The sequence below is a fragment of the Ascaphus truei genome, chromosome 20 (assembly GCF_040206685.1).
Source record: "Ascaphus truei isolate aAscTru1 chromosome 20, aAscTru1.hap1, whole genome shotgun sequence".
In the NCBI taxonomy this organism is placed as follows: domain Eukaryota; kingdom Metazoa; phylum Chordata; class Amphibia; order Anura; family Ascaphidae; genus Ascaphus; species Ascaphus truei.
The window spans coordinates 17,155,779-17,169,493 of NC_134502.1; the positions used below are offsets into that span (position 1 = coordinate 17,155,779).

Here is a 13,715-nt window from a genome sequence, read left to right on the forward strand (position 1 = left end):
AAGTTAAAGGAGACCCAATATCCTGTATGGGATGATAATACTCCTCTGCCTGGGATATCGAAGTATAGGAATCCTGTGAGTGAGGTATCCTCTTATCACAGAGGCGCCACTGACCCTATTAACTTCTACAGACAGGCGAGCAGGACGCCCTCTAATCCCAGAAGTGGATGGTGCCAGCGATACAACTTCTAGAAATACAACATGTGAGACGCTTTCTTATGCAGGTGCCACTGACCCTGTTAAGTTATAGGAATCCCACATGCAAGATGCCCTCCTCTTCATTTGCGAGGACGATGCCACTGACCCTATTAACTTATAGGAATCGCGATGCCCTCCTCTTCATTTGAGGACGATGCCACTGCCCCTATTAACTTATAGGAATCCCGATGCCCGCCTCTTTATTTGAGAGGACGATGGCACTGACCCTATTAACTTATAGGAATCCTGCATGCAAGATGCCCTCTTCATTTGAGAGGACGATGGACGATGCTACTGAAGCTATTAAACTTACAGCAATCCCAAGCGCGAGACGTTTTCTTATCCCACCAAAGGGCCCTATAAAAACACCTACAAATCCCATTCTATGGACCATATAAACTTATTGGACTCTTACATGAGATGCCCTTGTATCCCATCATAGGCAGGTGACACTGACCCTATTAACTTAGTCCACGCGACACTTAAAAAAAAAAATTAGTTTAATAAACGTATATTTTACTTTCGCTGTATACAACAAAAGACAGGTGAGCCCAATGCTACATCCAATTGACAAAACATATATGGTAATAAGTATAAAGTTTAAATACATCAATAATAAGATTTTCTTGGTTATTTAGTTAAACCCTTTGGCCAAAGTGTCATAAGCCTGCATACCAACGTCAAGGTATAACCAAATATGCAGGTCCTAACACTACACTGTGAATCTTCCCTTTTACCTCTGTACGAGTGGGAAACAACCACAGCGGGTCCTGTCCACACAGCAAAACGAGAAAACCTCCCAAGCTAAAAAGGTGATTAGGGGTGAGCTCCGGGAGGAGGGGCCACCTACCTCCAAAAACAACTGTTGTCAGTTATAAATTGAATTAACACACACTTTCCCAGTAAGCTTTCCCAGTTTGAGCTTACTGGGAAAGTGTGTGTTAATTTTAATATATGCAGCCTTTGATTACCTGTATTGAAAACGAATTACCTAAGCTGCCGATCGATTAGTTCTCCCGCGGTTAATCAGCAAAGAGCCTGCTCGCCAGGGTTCACTAAATGGCCGCCTTTCCGTTTGCAAAGCAATCCTTCAGTCAGTGTAACTCAGCAGCGACAATGTATTCTTCTATTACTACGGTAACATTATCTACTGTTACAGTTTGCAGCTCAAACTGCTGGGAACATTCGAAACAAATGATCACAAACAGGAAAGTGTTGCAAAGATCTTGCACTGCTGGGGAGGTGGGCGGAAGCCTGCTATAGAAATCAAAGATTGCTCAGTATATTAAAACGTATTAAAAATTAAAATTAAAAAAAAAAAAAAGTATTATCCAATACTACAAAAGTGTTAAAAAAAACACAAAATGTAGGTTATTGCATGGATTTCTCCCTGTAGCGTTCCTCACACACTTTTGTTTTGTATTTTTGAAGAACAAACTTTTTATTAAGGTTTTCTTTTTGGGGGCACAGAACAAAGAATGACGGGGAAAACCCAAAACGTTATTACATCGGAAAACCAAGTATGCCAGCAGTCATAAGCATATGGTGGGAGAAGGGCCAGACACGAGTGTGGCCTCCCTCTCACCCCCCGAGCTCATCACCATCCATCTCCTCCACACTTGCAGTACAACACGAAACCAGGGTGTTGGAAGACAAAGTCAAATTAACCTACACAAGAACACATGGGTGGAACGCCCCCCCCCCCCCCCCCTTATCCTTTTCCACCGCTATCCTTTCTTGCAGTGATCCGTTCGGAGTCTTCTCCCTATTCATAGGAGAAGCGACCCTCATTCGCAATTGCCTGAACAGGCCCCTTGATATCTGGGCTGTGCGCCCTACTCTATCATTGGTTAAGCTACGGGTCCCATATTTTGTGGTGCATTTGTTGTTGTTGTTGTGTATACGTAGCATTTGATTACCTTTAATGAAAACCCATGACCTGAGCTGCCAAAAAAAAAAAATCGTTCTGTTCTCGGGTGATCGCATATCCCACTCTCTGGGTTCACATAATGGCTGCTGCTGAATCAATCCTTCAGGTCAGCCAAACGCAACAGCTACAATGTAACCTCGGATTACGAAGGGTGACATGGTCTACTGTTACAGCTTTCACCATAATCCACCTCTCCCTGCTGGGAGCGCTGCAACACTTTCTGGGTTTGTGATACTTTGTTGCCAAAACCCTTGCACGGCCGGGGAGGTGTGCCAAAACCTTCTATGGCAAATCAAAAAGGATGCTCAGTATATCAAGTATAGCAATCCAAAGATCCTACATCTGTCATATGCATGGTCTTCAGCCTGTCTTGAAGGAAAGAAGACCTAGTCCCATGGCAACCACAAAAGGATGCTCAGTATATTAAAACATTAAAAATTGCATTATTTTTTTAAATTTATTATTTTAATGCAGTATTATATAATATTATGTATTATTTGTCATCATACTGTAACTCTATGCCCAGGACATACTTGAAAACGAGAGGTAACTCAATGTATTACTTCCTGGTAACACATTTTATAAATAAATATAAAACAAAAGAACGGTTTTAAAACAAAACATGGATTTAATGTGTTGCTTCTGGCTAGGTCAGAATAGCCATGTCTGCAGTACCTGCTCTTACCACAAGGTATCGCTCTATCCCAGCACTCAGACCCGGGTGCAGAGGGTACTGGGAGATGGTGATACGGTCATGCGTCCAGGAGAGGAGCAGCGGCCTCTCTCTGGTACTCTGTGACAAACTCCTGATTCATGTAGTCCAGGCCACTTTAATGACAGACGCCAGCGTTCCCAATTACAGGGGTGTACCGGTGTCCTCCCTGCTTTTCCAGTCCCACACCGCCATCACCGCACCTCCTTACTGCCCTGCAGCAGCCAACGTTATTCCAGCGCTGACCCAACACACACCGCCATCACTGCACCTTCATCATGCTCTGCTATTCCAGCGCTGACCCAACACACACCGCCATCACTGCACCTTCATCATGCTCTGCTATTCCAGCGCTGACCCAACACACACCGCCATCACTACACCTTCATCATGCTCTGCTATTCCAGCGCTGACCCAACACACAACGCCATCACTGCACCTTCATCATGCTCTCCTATTCCAGCGCTGACCCAACACACCTCCATACTGCACTGCAGCAAGCTCTGCTATTCCAGCACTAACACAACACAGTCACTACACCATCCGGCAACATGCTCTGCTATTCCAGCACTGACTCACACACACAAAGCTGTCTCACTACACTACCATCCTGCCCTGCAGCATGCTCTACTATTCCAGCACAGACCCAACACACACAGCTGTCACTGCACATCCATCCTGCCCTACTATTCCAGCACTGACCCAACACACACAGCTGTCACTGCACATCCATCCTGCCCTACTATTCCAGCACTGACCCAACACACACAGCTGTCACTGCACCACCATCCTGCCCTGCAGCATGCTCTGCTATTCCAGCACTAGCAGAACAGTGGTCATTGCACCTCCATCCTGCCCTCTACTATTCCTGCGCTAATCCCACACACACCATTATTACCCTGCAGCCCCCTATGATTTCCCTGCACTGCCCACTCATACACCCGTCATTGCACCTCCACCCTGCAGCGCCGTCTGCTATTCCTGTACTGAACCACACACGTCCCTGCACCTCCATGTACTCTGCTATTCCTGTACTGAACCCCCCACACACACAGCACTGTTCCTGCACCTCCATGTACTCAGCTATTCCTGTACTGAACCCCCCCCCCCACACACACACACAGCACTGTTCCTGCACCTCCATGTACTCTGCTATTCCTGTACTGAACCCCCCCCCCGCCCACACACACACACAGCACTGTTCCTGCACCTCCATGTACTCAGCTATTCCTGTACTGACCCCCCCCCCCCGCCCACACACACACAGCACTGTTCCTGCACACGTCCCTGCACCTCCATGTACTCTGCTATTCCTGTACTGAACCCCCCACACACACAGCACTGTTCCTGCACCTCCATGTACTCAGCTATTCCTGTACTGAACCCCCCCCCCCACACACACACACAGCACTGTTCCTGCACCTCCATGTACTCTGCTATTCCTGTACTGAACCCCCCCCCCCGCCCCACAGCACACACACAGCACTGTTCCTGCACCTCCATGTACTCTGCTATTCCTGTACTGAACCCCCCGGCCCACACACACACAGCACTGTTCCTGCACCTCCATGTACTCTGATATTCCTGTACTGAACCCCTTCCCCCGCCCACACAGCACTATTCCTGCACCTCCACCCATGTACTCTGCTATTCCTGTACTGAACCCCTTCCCCCGCCCACACACACACACACACACAGCACTGTTCCTGCACCTCCATGTACTCTGCTATTCCTGTACTGAACCCCCCCGCCCACACACACACAGCACTGTTCCTGCACCTCCATGTACTCTGCTATTCCTGTACTGAACCCCTTCCCCCGCCCACACACACACACACACACACACACACAGCACTGTTCCTGCACCTCCATGTACTCTGCTATTCCTGTACTGAACCCCCCCCCCCACACACACACACAGCACTGTTCCTGCACCTCCATGTACTCTGCTATTCCTGTACTGAACCCCCCCCCACACACACACACACACACACACACACAGCACTGTTCCTGCACCTCCATTTACTCTGCTATTCCTGTACTCACCACACACAAAAATATTTATTGAAATGTTTAATGTTTCATTAAATAATTTTTTCTTTAAAAATGTACATCAAGACATTGCGGGGGGAGCCATTAGCAGGAGGGGGTGGGGGGCGGGAAGAGTAGGGAATGGAGCAGCAATCCAAAGATGCCCTCCCACCTTTCCAAGAACCTATATTGGCCAGGTCCACAGCTCTACCTATGCCAATGCCTTAGGGGGGGGTCTCATGGTATCCTTAGAGGTATGGCATCACATGCGTGGGTTCTAGATGTACAAGGAAGTACATGCATCTGTCCTATAAGGCTCCTACATCGGCCATATGCATGGTCTTCAGCCTGTCTTAAAGGAAAGGACGCTCTATGCATATCCTAAAGGAATCGCTTCCCGGGTAATAAGATGACCTTATAAGTGAGGGGAGGCACCTACATAATCTCCCCTCCCCACTACCCTCCCACTCCTCTCTATTCCTATCCCCCTTATTGCTTCCACTACCCCCGTTCACTCCCCTGCCCTCTCCTATCCCCTTCATCCCCACTCCTCTTTACCTATCCCATTTTTCCATTCCTCTCACCGTATCCCCATCCCTTCAGTCCTGCGTTCCTTACCGGTCCACTCAGTCAACCTCTCAGCTCACTAACCCGTTGCTACACTTCCTACCCAGTCTTTCCTTTGTTCGCTTCTATTTCCCTCTCCTCATTTCTCAGCATCCTCCAGTGTCCACCTTCACTCTCTTACCACTCTGCACCCTTTATTCCTCCTCAAACCTCTCCCCAGCCCCCATCTGTTCAATCCCCCCCTTCCTTGTCGCTCTACTCCCCCCACTTCTAATTCATCTCCTACCACACTTCCTCCTTTTTTCCTGCCTCCCCCAGTGCCCCCTTCCCTAACGCCTGTGACCCAATTCCTTTCATCTCTTCTTCCTTACTCTTCACACCATCTCCACCTGCCTTCCTCTTTCTACTCCATCACCCCTAACACTCTTCCTCCTCCTGTCCCCTCACTCCTCGCTGAACCTCTCCCTCACCTCAGATGGCAGAGTCTCAAACAGCGACTGCTCTACCACCAACCCAGACCTCTTTAGCCCTGTGCACCCCCCCTATCTCCTGGGCAGAACCTCCAGCTTGTTCCCCTTCAGCTCTAGCCTCAATAGGGCCCCAAGAGACCACCAACTTGGGGGACAGACTCCCTAACCGGTTCTGTCCAACTTCAGGGTTTTCAGCTTCTGGCAAAAGAACAGCTCATTGGAAGATCTTCCAAGAAATTCCCGGTCAATGCCAGGAACTGAAGTTGCTGCAAGACCCCCAACCTCCGGAGGCAGCTCCCGGATCTCGTTGTGGGATAGATTAAGGTGTCGGAGCTTCGTGCAGAGAAAGAGCTGGGTGGGCAGCACCAGAAATTTTGTTGTTGGTTCAGATACAGCTCCTCCAGGCCCTTTAGTTTCCGGATGTGTCCGGGATGTAGGCAATGTGGTTGTGCCACAGCCGAAGAATGTTTAACTTCCGGCAGTGTTGCAGGCTTATGATCTCCTCGATGGTGTGCAGGTTGTTCTCCCCGCAGGTCCAGTACCTGAAGGTTGTTGAGGCTGAAGACTGCATGAGGGATTCGCTCCAGATCACAGTGGACCAGCTCCAGCTCCTTGAGAAGGAAAAGCCGTTTTAAGGCATTGAGAGTCAGTAGCTTGGTTCCATCGTTCTGGATGCTGAGCTTCTGCAGGTGGCCGGCCACCTCAGAGATGTTGGGAGGCACCTTGGAAAGGTTACTCTTGAGTGTCAAAATCTTGAGACTCTTCAGCTCTTTCAGGCTCTCCAGGGTGGCGTTTTTGGAGAGGTCCTGTGACAGGCAACCAACCAACTGAAACTCCTCCAGGGCTCGAAGCCCAAAGACCCACAATGGTATTTCCTTAATGTCATCAAACTTTATGTGCAGGACCCGGAGGTGATCCCGGAGGTAAGACAGGGATGTGTGTTGCACTTTGGCCCTGCAATTGCAGAGGGACAGTTCTTCCAGCCTGACAAGCTTGGACACCAGTGGAGGAATGAGTGCCTCACTCAGCATCTCCAACTTGAGCGACTCCATCTCTGTCACCTCAAAGACTGTGTCAGGCAAGCCCGGGAGCTTGAAGAGGTGCAGCTGCAGCCTGCCCCTCAGGCGTCTGCTGCAGCTTCTGCCTCAACTTCTCTGCCGGCCATTCATGGTTGAGGTTGAGCTGCCTCAGCTTGCTCTCACTCACCTCTGATAGGAAGACAGCGAACCGCTTTGAATACAGCGAGTCGTACTGGTCCACCAGGTGGAGGACAAAGGCGAAGTCATTCTTGACATCAGGGATATCACCTATCCCAGTTTCCTCCCGCACAGACCGGAAGGAGTACTCCTTTAGTGGGCGCCGAAAGAGCCAGTAGAGCGTGTACAGACAGGTCAAGCCATAGACGCTCAGGAAGCACAGGTAGCTGATAGCCAGCTTGGAGAAGAGGTGGGCTTTGGTGTGATTGCAGCAAAAGCTATTGTAACCAGTCATCTCCTCCGTCCGGACATTACATGGAACAATAAAGTGTATCTTGCCCACCAAAGCCGCATTGTACACAGTGATGAGCATAAACTTGCAGAATTTGAGCACTGTCTGCCGCATGTACATGGAGTAAAGGAGGTCACCTTCCTCTACGTGGGTGCCGGAACTTTTTCACCTTTTCAAACAGTGCCTTGGCCTGTTCCCCCTCTTTCTTGTCCAGCAGACCAGCCGCCGAGGTCTCAGCCACCAGCTTCACTGAGGCTAGAGGCTCGGAGAGGAAGGGCTGGTCTCTTCGAAGCCTGGTTTAGAGACCTCTTTGTCTGCGTTTTGTTCCTGTGTGGTCTCTCCAGAGACCTCAGACAGGGCTCGGGTGTGTCCATGGTGGAATCAAAGCACTTGCCCAGGATGGAGATGAAGTGTTCTATCTTGGAGCTGGTACCGGGAAACTTGAACCAGAAGTTGCCACAGATTATGAAGACTAGGGTGTGGATGACCACCAGATATGGGAAGTACTTTGCATACCAATGCAGAGCAGTCTCATAGCAAATCTGGTTGATGAAGCTGTACTGCTGGAGGTCCAGGTTGTTACGCAAGCCGCTCATCTGTCGGGCTGGACGGGTGGAAGGAGAAGTAGAAGCATCAAGGTCGCTAGAGTTGGAAGGCGTGGGATGTTTCGTAAACTCCTCACAGGTGATTTGAGAGACTGCATCAGCAGAGGTGTGGTTGGGAAGGCAGATGATTTTGTCCTGGGTTATCTAAAAAGAGGAATGAGGAAAGAGTTTTAAGGAGGAGGGGAGCAGATAGACATGCAACATAACGGAAGGAGAGAGAAGACAAGGCGGGGAGGAAGAGGCAGGGGGAGGTGGGAAAGGCAAAAGAGACAAGGGTAGGGGGAGAGCAAAAGAGAAGGGACAGAGGGGAGGGGAGAGCAAAAGAGAAGGGGACAGGGGAGGGAGGAGAGAAGAGCGAGGAGGGGGGGAGGAGAGAAGAGCGGGGAGCCGGACGGGAGGAGAGAAGAGCGGGGAGCCGGACGGGAGGAGAGAAGAGCGGGGAGCCGGACGGAGGAGAGAGAAGAGCGGGGAGCCGGACGGGAGGAGAGAAGAGCGGGGAGCCGGACGGGGGAGGAGAAGAGAGAGGGGGGGGGAGGAGAGAAGAGCGGGGAGCCGGACGGGGGGAGGCACAGAGGCAGCGGGACGGAGGAGGCACAGAGGCAGCGGGATGGGGGAGGCACAGAGGCAGCGGGACGGGGGAGGCACAGAGGCAGCGGGATGGGGGAGCCACAGAGGCAGCGGGACGGGGGAGGCACAGAGGCAGCGGGACGGGGAGGCACAGAGGCAGCGGGACGGGGAGGCACAGAGGCAGCGGGACGGGAGAGGCACAGAAGCAGCGGGACGGGGGAGGCACAGAGGCAGCGGGACGGGGGAGGCACAGAGGCAGCGGGACGGGGGAGGCACAGAGGCAGCGGGAACGGGGGAGGCACAGAGGCAGCGGGACGGGGGAGGCACAGAGGCAGCGGGACGGGGGAGGCACAGAGGCAGCGGGACGGGGAGGCACAGAGGCAGCGGGACGGGGGAGGCACAGAGGCAGCGGGACGGGGGAGGCACAGAGGCAGCGGGACGGGGGAGGCACAGAGGCAGCGGGACGGGGGAGGCACAGAGGCAGCAGGACGGGGGAGGCACAGGCAGCAGGACGGGGGAGGCACACAGGCAGCGGGACGGGGGAGGCACAGAGGCAGCGGGACAGGGGAGGCACAGAGGCAGCGGGAAGGGGGAGGCACAGAGGCAGAGTGACGGGGGCGGCACAGAGGCAGCATGACGGGGGGCGGCACAGAGGCAGCGTGACGGGGGCGGCAGAGTGACGGGGGGGCGGCACAGAGGCAGCGTGACGGGGGGCGGCACAGAGGCAGCGTGACGGGTGGCGGCACAGAGGCAGCGGGACGGGGGCATGGAGGCAGCATGACGGGGGGCACGGAGGCAGCTTGACGGGGGGCACGGAGGCAGCTTGACGGGGGGCGGCACGGAGGCAGCGTGACGGGGGGCGGCACAGAGGCAGCGTGACGGGGGCACGGAGGCAGCGTGACGGGGGGCACGGAGGCAGCGTGACGGGGGCGGCACAGAGGCAGCGGGACGGGGGGGCGGCACAGAGGCAGCGGGGACGGGGGGGCGGGCACAGAGCAGCGTGACGGGGGCACGGAGCAGCGTGACGGGGGGCACTGGAGGCAGCGTGACGGGGGGCACGGAGGCAGCGTGACGGGGGCGGCACAGAGGCAGCGGGACGGGGGGCGGCACAGAGGCAGCGGGACGGGGGGCGGCACAGAGGCAGCGGGACGGGGGGCGGCACAGAGGCAGCGGGACGGGGGGCGGCACAGAGGCAGCGGGACGGGGAGGCGGCACAGAGGCAGCGTGAAGGGGGCACGGAGGCAGCGTGACGGGGGGCACGGAGGCAGCGTGATGGGGAGGCACAGAGGCAGCGTGATGGGGAGGCACAGAGGCAGCGTGATGGGGAGGCACAGAGGCAGCGGGACAGGGGAGGCACAGAGGCAGCGGGACAGGGGAGGCACAGAGGCAGCGGGGACAGGGGAGGCACAGAGGCAGCGGGACAGGGGAGGCACAGAGGCAGCGGGACAGGGAGAAGAAGGACAGCAGGACGGGGGGGCAGCAGGGGAAATAGGAGCAGTGGGACGGGATAGAGTGTAGAGGTGAAGGGGCACATGAGTTAATGGGCACCTACCTGCAGGGTGCATCCAAAGACACCAATCATTAGCATGGCCACGGTGACATATTCAGCCAGGACGTCCACCATGGTTTGAGGACCTTAAATGCCGGCTGCTGCTCAGTGAACTGCTTAAACTCTGCAACAGGAATCATACTGACAGAGAGTGGGGAGCTGAGAGAGTGGGGGGGGAGAAAGGAGGTGAGAGTGTGGGGGAGGGGAGGAGGTGAGTGTGGAGGGGGGAGGGGAGGAGGCGAGTGTGGGGGAGGGGAGGAGGCGAGTGTGGGGGAGGGGGGGAGGCAAGTGTTGAGGAGGGGGGAGAGAAGGAGGTGAGTGTGTGGGGGAGGGGAGGAGGGAGAAGGAGGCGAGTGTGTGGGGGAGGGGGCGAGTGTGGAGGGGGAGGGGGCGAGTGTGGAGGGGGAGGAGGCGAGTGTGGAGAAGGGGGGGAGAGAAGGAGGTGAGTGTGTGGGGGAGGGGGCGAGTGTGGAGGGGGAGGGGGGTGAGTGTGGAGGGGGAGGAGGCGAGTGTGGAGGGGGAGGAGGCGAGTGTGGAGAAGGGGGGGAGAGAAGGAGGTGAGTGTGTGGGGGAGGGGAGGAGGCGAGTGTGGAGGGGGGAGAAGGAGGCGAGTGTTTGGGGGAGGGGTGGAGGCGAGTGTGGGGGAGGGGAGGATGTGAGTGTGGGGGAGGGGAGGATGTGAGTGTGGGGGAGGGGAGGATGTGAGTGTGGGGAAGGGGAGGAGGTGAGTGTGGAGGAGGGGGGGAGAGAAGGAGGTGAGTGTGGGGGAGAGAAGGAGGCAAGTGTGGAGGAGGGGGGGAGAGAAGGAGGTGAGTGTGGAGAAGGGGGGGAGAGAAGGTGGCGAGTGTGGAGGAGGGGGGGAGAGAAGGAGGTGAGTGTGGAGAAGGGGGGGAGAGAAGGTGGCGAGTGTGGAGGAGGGGGGAGAAGGAGGTGAGTGTGGAGGAGGGTGGAGGCGAGTTTGGAGATGGGGGAGGAGAGGGGGGGAAGAGAGGAGACAAGAGGAAAAATGGGGAGATGGTAAGTACAGTACAGGTCTGTCTGTCCCCTGTATTACAGTGACTGTCCCCTTCCCCTCCCACCCTGTGTGTGCACTCTCTGCCACTTCTGAGTTATCAGCACCGGTTTGTGCCACTTATCTAATGCACACAGGTCCCCCTCCCCTCCACCCCTCCCCGCCCTGAGCAAGAGATAGCAGTGCCCCAACCACACAACTGTGATAGCTTTCTGGGAGCGGTCTCTGGCAGAACAGGGGTTAATACACACTGTATATACACACAGAATAGACACCGCGCATCAAGGGCGAGTTTGTAGAAACGTCGTATTTAAGAAAAAACACAAAGTGTCTATAACTTACACTTCAGATAGCGACCGCCCGCTGCACACACGGGACCACTCACGAGGGGGCAGGGATGATACAGAGACCCCCCGTGCACCGGGTCGTCCCCCCCCCCCCGCAAACGTCAGAACCCCAATCTCAGAGCAGAATCCATCAGTCCGAGCGCAAGACGTATAATGTAAGCCTCTGGGATCAGTGCCCGGGGGTCTCTGTTGTATCACCCCCCACACATCGCGGGAGGCCCCGTGTGTTTCCCGGACTGTCGCTATCTGAATATAACTATTTGATACTGTGGGGTCTTCTTCTTCTTAATATTACATTTCTACAAACTCGGCCTCGGTGCGCTGGGTCTCTTCCATCTTTGTGGCCTGGAGATCCGGTTGGATTTACCTAGTGAGCGAGCAGAGCGCTCTCGCACAAGCTACAAGCTGCAGCAAGGAAGAGTTTATCCTCCAACGTGGAATCAAGTCAGGAATGATTATCCAAGGAGTCTAGCACAAGTGGAACATATACACACTGTGTATGTGTGTGTAGGTATGTGTATGTATATGTGTGTGTAGGTATGTGTATGTGTGTGTGTAGGTATGTATGTGTGTGTGTGTGTGTGTGTGTAGGTATGTGTGTGTGTGTGTAGGTATGTGTATGTGTGTGTAGGTATGTGTGTATGTGTGTGTAGGTATGTGTGTGTGTAGGTATGTATATGTGTGTGTGTAGGTATGTGTGTATGTGTATGTGTGTGTGTAGGTATGTGTGTGTGTGTAGGTATGTGTGTGTGTGTAGGTATGTGTAGGTGTGTAGGTGTGTGTAGGTATGTGTATGTGTGTAGTTATGTGTATGTGTAGTTATGTGTATGTGTGTAGGTATGTGTGTGTAGGTATGTGTGTAGGTGTGTAGGTATGTGTATGTGTGTAGGTATGTACACACACACACACACACACACCTTGGAAAGGGAGCTAAGGGTGTGCAGGCCCATCCTGCACAGAGTGTCCATGCAGGACATATAAAACAGAGGGATCTGCAGAGAGAGAGAGTTGCCCCACTGGACCAGAGCATCCAGCAGAGAACAGGACCTGCCAGTGCAGAGGGAAGCAGGCAGACAGAGGCTAATACAGAGAGATATTAGGGAGTCCAGCTGTGCATGAATTACACCAGGTTGGAGTGGGTGAGCTAACCCACAAAGGATATAAACTGCAGTTATATTGCCCTCACAGTTTGATCTTTGTGAAGCACCAGGCCTGCAACACACACACACACAGTTTATGAGCTCCAACGATTGTGCTAGCACACCAGGATCTACAGGCCAGTACCCCATGATTGGGAGGCCGGACAGAGATAAAAGTTATTATTTGTTTGTGCAGCGTTCGCACTGTTGGTATAGTTTAAGTATATATGTGTATGGAGTGATTCTGAGATTAAGAGTCACCGTACTGATTCATATGAGATATGCAACACCACAAATTATAGCTATAGGAGTATATAAAAGCTTGTTATAATTCATTACCACTGTGTTGTGTCCAGTCACTACAGTCTCACACATCATGTACCACACACTATAAGAATTAAACAGTAACCCATAGGACTCAGGCTCCCACCTCAGTGATAGGCCATATAATCTGAGGTAAAATAAAGAGGGGGTACATACATACAGCACGAAGAAATGCCTGCAACAGACCCTGAAATAATTAGTACCTAAGGCTGAGTCCATAGAAGAACAGGCAGCGCTGAGCCGTGCGGACGCTCCGCGATGAGCCCCGTCATCCTCAATGAGGATGTCTTGAGAGGGGGCTCCCGCGAGCGTCCGCAGGCGTGCTGAGGCGCAGGGATTATCAGCCGACAGCAGAACCTGTTTCTGAGCGCGCTGAAACCCTCCAATCAGAGCGAAGCAGCGACAACGTCACATCGCCGCGACGTTGATGCTTCGTGGGCTATTGGCCCAGTGACGTCAGTGCCCCGCCTCGCGATCGCGCACGCTGGCTCGTCTGCTAGTTCATGCACTTGCTCCTGATTGCGCAGGCGAGCGTCAGCGCGGAGGAGCGCGGCTCCCCCCTCTGTGGACGCAGCCCGAGTCAGCTGAGTAAGTGTACGAGATGCACAACTGCTGACAGTGCTGGGGACAATGTATAAATGTAAACGAAGGAAGAGAGAGAAAGTATCCCAACAGAAGCACTCAGGGATACTAAAGTATCAAAATGTATTAATAGTAACATCGCAAAAACCACTCACAGGTTAAAACAATCCTCAGTATCCCCTGAGTTGTAGCTA

General features: G+C 53.6%; 1 pseudogene; it reads right to left on the reverse strand.

The window, feature by feature from the left end:
* Positions 1–5,729: 5,729 nt before the first annotated feature.
* LOC142470699 (volume-regulated anion channel subunit LRRC8E-like) lies at positions 5,730–10,275 on the reverse strand (annotated as a pseudogene).
* Between the last annotated feature and the right edge of the window lie 3,440 nt (positions 10,276–13,715).